This window comes from Vigna unguiculata, chromosome 8 (genome assembly GCF_004118075.2).
Source record: "Vigna unguiculata cultivar IT97K-499-35 chromosome 8, ASM411807v1, whole genome shotgun sequence".
NCBI classification, from domain to species: Eukaryota; Viridiplantae; Streptophyta; class Magnoliopsida; order Fabales; family Fabaceae; genus Vigna; species Vigna unguiculata.
This window is the reverse complement of record NC_040286.1, coordinates 19,612,523-19,623,764: the sequence shown is the minus strand read 5'-3', so window position 1 is coordinate 19,623,764 and position 11,242 is coordinate 19,612,523.

Sequence of the window (11,242 nt, the reverse complement as noted above, 5' to 3'; positions counted from 1 at the left end):
AGCCACTCTCATGAATGAATGCACACACAAGAATGCAACTTTTAGGCTCAATTTTCTCCATAGTCAAATTTACCAAAACTGTTTATACCACACACTTTTCATGTAAAATCATACTTGAATAAATGATTTTGGAGTACAAGAAATGATTGAAATGCTCATTGACTCTAACTAAATCTTCTACTAGCATATACAACTAAGAGCTAGTCTAGAAAAGAGAAAAAAAATGCAAATGTGTGAAAACTGATAAGAACAACCAAAAACTCGAAATCTGACTAATGAAACTAAGAAAAATGAACAAAAAGAATGGCTTCAAATGGACTTAAAATCAAAACAACAAAGATACATGTTAATAATGATACAAACATGGTCCAACTAGTATATAAAAGATAAGCACTAATCTAAAAGCAAAGAATAACATGAAAAAATAAAACTGATCATATAGGATTGAAAAATGGAGAGAAAAACTTGCATTCCAATAGTAAAATAGAATTTAAAACGGAATCAGAGAGTGTGGTTGTGTTGAAATTACTTCTCAATGTGTGGATGTGAATTTGAATCCTTGCAAAACACCTAGTCATAACCACCATCCCTTCCAGAAATGAGTTTAATTTCTTTATTCACAACATTCTAATTGGGACACCTTCAATTGTTCATTATTTTTTTGAAACAAAAGTACTAACATTGACACAACTACAACCAAAGTATTTATTGCAATTTTGTAAAGGAACAGAAACAACTAAAATCATGGGATAAACAATGTCTCGATGGTTTCTCCTCTTCTCCTTGTTAGTAATGAAAAGGTGGTTTAAGCCAAGAAGGAGGGGGGAGGGGTTGAATTTGCTATATAAAACTTTTTTGGAAGCTTAAAACCCCTTTTGATTGAATCAAATAGACCACAAAATTAGAATGCAAAATTTGCAGGACAATACACTTTCAACCGGTCAAAAATAAAAACAGTAGATTAATCTGTTCATACACCTATGAATCAGTTGATTAAAATTTCAAAACAATATGCTAAAATACTGGGAAATTATGCAGATTTCACGAATTTCACTCAAACAACATACTTTCGCACATAAGATTTGTTCCAAACAGTATTTCTAACAAGATTGCATTATCTTATTACACAGAAACACAATCAAACACAATAAATAATGATTTACTTGGTTTTCTTGAGATTTTAAAGATTACACTTTTGAACAAAAAAAACACCAAAATTTTTTACTCGCATAAAAATCTAAAACACAACCCTTCAAAAATCACACTCAAAGACCTAGAATCACATAGAGAACACAAGAGGCAAAAGAACTACAAAACCTGATGGTGGATCTCCCTAGCCAACCATACACAAGCTCTTCAAGCTTCTACAAATCCAAAATACCTCCAAGATCAACCAAGATCAACACTCTACACCTTGTAGATGTTTGATTCAAAGAGAGAGAGTTTTCTATGAATGACAGGTTTTCGCGCTCAAAAACTAAAAATTGGGCCTCTGCACTCTAAAACACAACTTATATAGTTCGTCTTAAGTGAAATCAATCGGTTGATATTAGTCGATTGAAAAACAATTTAATTGATTGAATTGAATACATTCACACCAGAAACTATAAACAATAAGCGTTTTAACTTGTTAAAACCCATTTTCATAAATTAAAAAGGACACACTAAGACTAACAAGGCATCTAACCTATGTCATTGATGAGCGCCACCTTAGCAAATCTGGTCAGAATCACGATGCAAGGCTGTGAATGTAAACTTGTTCAGTGGAGATGCACCATAACTTGCAGCGGAAGACTAAGTTGATACTCAGACGAGTTTCAGTGGGGAACTCTCACTGGTTTAGGGTATGAGCTAAGACGAATAGGGGAGTTATCTCAACCACTATATCATTCATCAAAGCTTCTTGATACAAAGGTTTGGCTTGCCTTTTATAGAGGAAGGCAACCAGTGAAAACAGAAAAGAATGGATGTCGTCTAACATACTTGACCTAATGGCAAAGGTGAAATCCTGGGGTTAGGGACACAAACAGAACCTAACGGCAAGGAGTTCTTGGGAAGGAGGTTGAACCCTAACAGAACCATTTGGTATGCGTGATGAAAAATGAAAAACAGCGTGAAGAGGAAAGGAACCCTAGCAGACATGGGAGGAGAAAGTGGCATCTCACGTTAAACCCAAAATGACCCACACGTGTGCTAATAACTGGCAAGAAAACCCTAGCTGTGTTGCCAAGAGAAAGAGAACGCATGTGTTGGTTGATCAGCGGAATAACCAAGTGATGAGGCTTGGGCAAGTTTCAATTGGGCTGTTGGAGAAGGCAAACATCTCGGCCCAATAACAAGTGCTCATGATGGAAGGAATGGCTTATCTCCCCACGCGTGGAAGAGGCATGTTGTCCGCATTGGTGGTTGTAAATTAGAAATGGGTTGCCTCTTCATTGGCCCAAACAAAAGCTAAAAGAAGGTTAGTTGTGTGTTAGCTTTGATTCCTGTTGCCACATTGCTGAACAGTTGCCATTTGGGCTTATTTGAGACGTAGGCTGCAGGTTTTCGTTGTTGATACGTGTTGTATTTGGTGTAGAGAAGAAGTGGGTTGCAGGCCTAATGCCAACACTTAGAGAAAAAATTGGAAACTTGAAAAATGAGTTCCAATTAACAAAACAAGCCCAATTAGAACAACCTTTATTTAATTAAAAATAAAAGAAAATTAAAAGGAAGGGCCAAGCCATTGACCCAAGCTGAAAAGCCCTTTAGGTGATGTTCATCAGTCATATAGCCTACAAAAATGGTACAACATGTAAACATATTCAACATATTATTTCTAGATTTAACACTATCGAAACAAGATTATTGAACAGATCTTCATCAATCTTCATAAATCGCATGTGATGTTCATGCACTTTGCTTTATCAAATCTTTACACCAATGTTGCTTGTGCTAGCACTCCTTACTCTTCCTTCAATGTCCCCCTACTTTTGAGTTCACCACTAACTATGCAGGAAGGGTATTTGCACGTTGTTGTACCAGTTCATTGACATTGGAAGTGAGCTGCCCAATTTGGGTCTTCATATCTTTAATGGTTTCCTCCAAGGATTGGTTCATCCTGCTGTTACTTTTGAAATGGTTGAAATGCCAAAAAGGGGGGGTTGAATTGGCTAGTTAAAAATTTAGGCTTTCTTTGCAAGCTAAAAACCACTTGGTTCCTTCATGAGTCACTTCAAGAACCTCCCACATTTCCTTGGCACTCTTGCATTGTGAAACACGAAAAAACTCATCCATGTTGAGAGATGAAGTGAGGATATTCTTTGCATTGCAATCATGTTGAGCTCTCCTCCTTTCATCCTTAATCCATTAAGTCCATGGCTTATCAACCTGCACATCTTCTAGAGTATGCTTAGGAGTATATGGTCTATTTATGATTGCATCCCATATTCCTTGATATATTGATTCAATAAAGATTTTCATCCTAATTTTCCAAAATTGGTAATTAATGCCACTAAACATAGGGGGTCTATGAATTGAGGCACCTTCAGCAAAGGGTAACTTGTTTTCAGCCATTTCAAGTAGTTCAAAACAGATTTAGGACCTTACTTGAGCAAATTTCAAGTACCTAGCTCTAGATACCAATTGTTAGTTTTGAAATGGTTGAAATGCCAAGAGGGGGGGTTGAATTGCCTAGTTAAAAATTTAGGCTATCTTTGCAAGCTAAAAACCATCTAATTTGAATCAATTAGATCACCAAGTTACGATGCAAAAGGTGCTGGACAATATACTTTCAGTCGATCAAAAACAGAGTTAACAAATTGATTTTACTAAACAGATTCTGTTTTGATATAATCAATTGACTGAAACAGGAAAACAGTCGACTGAAATACTGGGAAAAATGCAGAAATGCAGATTTGAGTTTTAGACCAGTAACAATGCACAAGATTGATCAAGACAGGTTCTAAATGATTATGTAAACATGTTCAATGCTGCAGATGCCATGAAAACATACAAGAACATGAAAAAAAATGATTAAACCACAAGTTCTTGAAACTTTAAAATGAAAATGCAAGAGAGAAAGGTTAGAGAAGAGAGGAGACCACGATATTTTTATAATGGTTCACTCAAACATGAGCTACATCCAGTTTGTCAAGGCAACCTGAGCTTAACTTTGAACTATTTCAAAAGATTTACAAAGTATCCACCCTTACACTTTCAAAATATGCAAAAACACCATAATAGACTTTTGAATCACACAAGAGACACACTAGCACAGTAAGAACCCTCTTGCAGACCTGGAAAACCACCAGGCACACATACAAAGCTTGAGAAAGATCAAACCTCAGTGGTAGCACAACCCAGCCTAGCACAAACCACTTTCTCCAAGCTTCAAACCAAGCCAAAAGCTCCAAGAATTGATCTAAGATCAATCTTCAACTGCTGCAAAATGTATGATCATGAAGGAGAGAGTTTCCACGAGTTTCCAGAATAATTTCATGTTCAAAACTGACCAACAGACCTCTCTTTCGAAAATCACGGCTTTTATAGTCAAATTGTTACGAAATTCAACAGGTTGATTTCCAAATCAATCGGTTGATTTCACTTGACTTAAGTGAAATCAGTTGATTAAAATATAAATCAACTTATTGAATTTGTTACAGTTTAAGACTACTGCAGCCAGTCTTTTAACCTGTTAAAAAACCCTTCAACGGATTAAAAGAGATATTTTAACCTATTGAAAGACCATTCAATAGATTAAAAGACACACCTAAGACCAAATACATCTAATTAATGCTACAAGGTCTACAATATGAATTACAAACTTCAAATACACTTTCTTAATGATGTAACTATGTGGAGAGCACACGTTCCAGCCTTGATCAACATGAATATCATCAAATCTCCTTTCTTTCATCAATGTAGACTTCATTCCAATGGTAATGGCTTCAAGATAGTTCAAAAGAGCTTCATTCAATCTTCATCAAATCTTCAAGGAGCATTCCAACTTGGCTTCTCATGTCAACAATCTCCCCCTGATTTGATGAAGTCAACCTCTATCTTCTTCCATCTATCTTCTTCTATCTTCCATTGCAAAATGCTTCCATTTGTTGGATACCATTAAATTGATGAAGCACACACATATACACATGCTCCCCTATCACTAATATGGGTTCAAATTCAGATTTGATTATTGATTCCAATTTTAATGCTTCTACTTAGTTCAATGTGATCAATTCTCCATTTTCCAATTTTTCTCCCTCTTTGGATTCATCAAACAAAACAAATGCATAAAGAGAACAAGCACAAACTGAAACAGAGAAGAAAAATCATAAAGTTGATATCAGCTGACTGAAACGAAAAACAACCAACTAAAACTAATAGAGCTAAAACTGAAAAAGCACAAACACATGGATGCAATGCATGATCCTAAACAACCACCACACTCAGTTATCCTGAGGATCATTTCTGGTCTGGAATGAGTTCAGCATATCATGGATGTCATGAATTTGGCCATCCAATGTATTAAACCTCTCATTGCAATAGTTGTGATGTGCATGTTAGGACACATTGAGCTCATGCAGTTGGTTCATCACCATCCTCTCAAAATTTGAGTACACAGGGCCTATATCCTCTGGAGGGTTGTAGGGAATCAAGTCAATGGGTCCAGTAGTTTGTTCTTCCTCTTGATTTGCACCACTTGGACCAACTTCATGGTCATGTGCACTAGCAACTACAACACCAACAGCTATCCATGCATTTCCCACCTTGAGAAAGCCCATTTTGTGCAAATTTTGGTTAGAGGTATGGTTCAATAGTCCAGTTGACTCCTCTAGCTCATCCTTTACATCAATTCTAAAGTATTCTATGAATTTGGACACCAAAACCACACATGGCAGCCTAAAATCCGTGAGCCTCTTAGCCTTGAGCATGTGATCACGAAACACATAGATCTAATCTACTTGAATATTGTGTTGTATGCAGTACATGAGAATCAAATCTCCCTCATTCAATCTTGAATGGTTGCTGCCACGTCGAACAAGGATTTTTGTGACAATCATACCAAGCAACCTTTGATCCACCTTGAGACCACTAACATGAAAGTGCTTGATTTTAGCAGCAGGATTCCTCATTTGTAGAACAGCCCCAGTTTCACCTTCCTCATTTGTAGACCCCTTGGTTTAAGTCCAACCACATCTTTCCAAGCTCTCTTGTTGATCTCCATTCGAACACCCTTGATACTTGACAATAGGACACCATTTTTGAATTCCAAGTTGGTGAAAAACACTTTCACCAAGTCTGGATAGATTTTCCCTGAAAGTTCAAGGAATGACTTCAACTTTTGATGCTTTAGTTGTTGGAATAGACTCTCAAAGCCTTCAGCCCTCAGCCATGAGAACCTTAGCACCTTAGGAATGCTAACCTACTGCCTATTCATCTCAATGAGGAACACTTCAATGTTGTCCTCATGATCCTCAAACCATGCTTCAATTCTTCCATGGCTTTTGTGATTTGGAGACCTTGGGGTAGGAGGAGTGGAGTACTCATCATCAAATTTGATAGCTCTTTGGGAACGACGAGGCATGATGAGTGTTGGTATGGCTGTTTCTAAGAGACGTATGATGCAAATGCAACAATATAAGTGCAATATTATAATTGAACAAGCCGATTTTCAAAAACAGTTGATTAAATGGTGTAGATTTTCCTAATTAATTCATTTTAGGTTACCGAAACTAATTTAATGCAGTCCAAAACAGTATCTCATACATTCATTGTGTTTTCAATGTGTTTTTATGAGTGAATCAATCAGTTCAGATCATGTGAGCTGCATACACATTGGAATTGTACACTAAACATGCTTTTTGGTCAAACAATCAGTAAAAGCAACACATGACTGATGAAATAGGCAGTTAAGAGTAGATAGTACCTGACAAAAAGATGCTTTCTTTGACTGGGTCAGCTTAACAATTCAATTCGTGAATAAATGCATAGTTTAAGTAAAATCAACACGTTGAAAAACAGAATTAGTCGACTAAAACAGCATCAGAGCATTAGAGATTAAAAATAGAATCTGGTTAAGTGAAATCAGTTGACTGATTTTGAAAATTAATCGATTGAAAATCGTAAAATTGAACTTCATTTTTCTAGATTCAGTTTTAATGAAATCAACATACTTAATTGTAAAAACAACAGATTGAAAATCATTGTAGATCAATATTTCATCATTCAGTAGCAGTTTAAGTGAAATAAACATGTTGAAATACAAAATCAACAGGTTGACAGATCATGATTTGTGCAAATAGAGGTAGATTTAAGTGAAATCAACACGTTGAAATAAAAACTCAACAGGTTGAATATGACAGTTTTCAACTATTGCATACAACAGTAGATTTTTATCAAACCAATGCATGAGTACATAAGATTAACATGCTACATATACATCAGACCACATTCTTGATGTCTAATATGCCTAGTTCAGTTCTTAGCTTGTTAAAGTTATCTCTAGCCAATGGTTTTGTAAACAAATCCGCTAATTAATTTTTCAGTTTTAACAAATTTCATTTCACAATCTCCTTTTTAAACATGATCACGAATGAAATGATGCCTAATCTCTATATGCTTAGTTTTAGAATGTTGTATTGGATTCTTGGTTAAGTTGATTGCACTAGTATTATCACAATACAAAGGTACCTTGCTTAGCCTTACACCATAGTCAAAAATTTGATGTTTCAACCATATGCTTGCCTTTTGCTATTCCATGAGATTAGACTTGATCCAAGCAAATGGCAAGTACCACTTGTGCTTTTCCTATCAAATTTGCATCATGCATAGTATGAATATGAAAAGCCACTAAGATTTATGTTAGAATCACATGGATACCATAAACCAACATTGATTGTTCCTTTAAGGTACTTTAGAATCCTTTTTGCAGCCTTAAAGTGTGATTCCTTTGGATTTGCTTGAAATCTAGCACATAAGCATACTCCAAACTGAATATTTGGCCTACTTGCTGTAAGATAGAGCAAAGACCCAATCAACCCTCTAAATTTGGTTGAATCTACCGGTTGGCCAGCCTCATTTGCATCCATAAGGCAATTTGTTACAATTAGAGTGGTAGCTTCCTTGCAATCCTCCATTTTGAACTTTTTCAACAAGTTAAAACAGTATTTTGATTGATTTAAAAATGTTCCATGCTTGAGTTGCTTGACTTGTAGCTCTAGAAAGTAGGTAATTCACCTATCATGGACATCTCAAATTCTCCCTACATAGCCGCAACAAACTTTTCACACAAAGTGTTGTTATTTGAACCAAAGATGATATCATCAACATACACTTGAACAAGTATAACATCATTAAATGAGGGCAAAAATTTGAACTTGAAATTGTTCAATTTTGCACTCCTGGGCAAAATTGAACAATTTCAAAACTTTATTCTGAGGTCTTTTATTCCATATTTTCAGTGAATTAAAGAAATGAATACAAATGGAAACAGATCAATCTTCTAGAAATCATGTTGTCATGCACATACAAATGTATAAAATTCTGTTTTTCACACATGAGTTAATCTTTTGAGTTTACAAGATAATCAAATATGAAAGAGAAACACTCAAGTTAAATGTATATTTTCTCACTAAAATTCGCTCAAGTGTTTTGGCTTGTGTTTTCACTCAAAATACCCATGCAAGTAAACACTCTCAATGCTTAGCAAGACTCAAATATTCACAGCTTTCAGAAAACATGCATTCAAAAATCATGAGGACTTCTCAAGGTTATAATGAGGCCAAGGCAAAGGTAGGAAAAACCTTAGGATTTGTGTGTTTTTGAAATAGTAAGGAAGAAAGAGTTATGGAGCATAGTTTCCAAATCAATCCTTACTTCTTCTTTTTTTTCTCTTTTATCCTTTGTTGCTCTTTTTCAGACAGCAATCATTTTTCATTTCAACACTCTGTCATCAACAATTATTTTCCTTTTTGCCATTTTTATAACTTTGTGGGGGAAATACACACCCCCACACTTTATTCTTCAACCAATCTCAACATAATCCACTACCTCTTTCTTTCTCCCTAAGGTAAGGAAAAACATGGTCTTTTTCTTTTTAAGGTTTAGCAATACGCTCAAAACAAGAAAAAAAAGGTTTAAGCTCAAGGGGCTGCCAATGGATCAATGTCATGGTTAGCTTATTTGACCAAATAGCTAAAAACAAGAAATGCCTCAGTCATATCAAATCATGCATGTTCACCTAAGATGCAAAACAACAGAATCAAGCTAAACATTTGAGTACCAACAAGACATGAGCAAATCACACAAGAAAAATAGGATGACACATGGTAGTTCATCCTTACAATAAAGCTCAAAACTCACAAGGTCAAAAACTCTTTCACAAAAGATTTATTCCAGAAACTCTCAAATCAACTCAATCAGTAAATCACATAAACAATCCATTCATAGCACATGACTCTTATTTTCCCAGAATTATGATCGTTCCAATTAGTAAATCAAATCCCAAAATCCAATGTCAATATGTTTTATTGAAAACAATTTTTTTTTTAATAAAAACAAACAAATAACAAATAAAAACAAACAAAAAACAAAATTTAGAAAAGAAAAAACAAAACAAATAGAAAACAAAATCAGAAGGGGGAAATCTCCCCACACCCCCACACTTTATCCATGCATTGTCCTCAATGTATTCAATATGTATAAAATGCAAAGAAAAAGTATGAAGTGTACTTACCTCCTCAAGGTGGAAGGTATGAGGGAGAAGTCAAGTTCATCCCATCCATCGTCTTATTCAGCATATCTTGATTTTCATTGAATATCCGAAGACGATGCCCGTTAACTTTAAAAGTTCTTGCTGAGGATTCTTCCTTGATCTCCACTGCTCCATAAGGGAAGACTTCTGTAACAATGTATGGTCCTTCCCAAGTAGAGCGCAACTTACCACTCATGTGACCAAGCTTGGATTTGTATAGTAACACCTTTTGGCCTACCTTGAAATCCTTTCTAGCCACAAGCTTTTGGTCATGGAACTTCTTGGTTTTCTCTTTGTAGAACTTTGAGTTTTCATAGGCTACAAGCCTAATCTCCTCTAGTTCTTGCAACTGAAGTTTTCGCTCATTTCCTGCTTCTTCCAAATCCAAGTTGCATGCTTTCACGGCCCAATAGGCTCGATGTTCAATCTCCATGTGTAGATGACAAGCCTTTCCAAAAACCACCCTGAAGGGCGACATACCTATAAGTGCTTTGTAGGCTGTCCTGTGTGCCCAAAGTGCATCATCCAATCTTGTGGCCCAATCCTTTCGACTAGGCTTCACTACTTTCTCTAGTATATTTTTAATCTCCCTGTTAGAGATCTCTGCTTGCCCATTAGTTTGGGGGTGATATGGTGTAGCAATGCGATGTGTCACCCCATACTTCTTCAACATGTTCTCAAGTAGCCTATTACAGAAATGAGTCCCCTGGTCACTGATGATGGCTCGTGGTATCCCAAATCTGTAGAAAATGTTAGACCTGACAAAACTCATAACAACTCGAGAATCATTAGTCCTTGTAGCTATGGCTTCCACCCATTTGGAGACATAGTCTACAGCAAGCAAAATATAAGAAAACCCAAAAGAAGGAGGAAAAGGACCCATAAAATCAATACCCCAAATATCAAATACCTCACAATATAGCATGGGTTGTTGAGGCATTTCATCCCTTCTTGTAATGGATATGGCTGCCCTTTGGCACTGCTCACAATTTTCATATACCCTTTGTGCATCTTTAAAAATAATAGGCCAATATAATCCACAATCCAACACCTTCCTACCTGTTCTTTGTGTGCCATAATGTCCACCAAAAGGAGACGAATGACAGAACTCAAGCACATGAGGTATCTCGATATCTGGAACACACCTCCTTATGACTTGGTCACTACCAATGCGCCATAAGATTGGGTCTTCCCAGATATAGTACTTTGCCTCACTTTTTAGCTTGATTCTTTCATATTTGGAGAAGGAAGGAGGAATAGCAGAAACAACCAAATAGTTAACAATGTCAGCAAACCAAGGTTCAGGAAACATACCTTTCACAGTAGTCAATGTTAGGAGGACTTCATCAGGAAAGTCATCCTTAATAGGAACGTTATCTTCTCCATTTTCAATCCTGCTAAGATGATCAGCTACTAAGTTATGTGCTCCACTTCTGTCTAGAATCTCAATGTCAAACTCTTGGAGCAGTAGCATCCATCTGATCAACCTTGGTTTCGAATCTGCTTTCT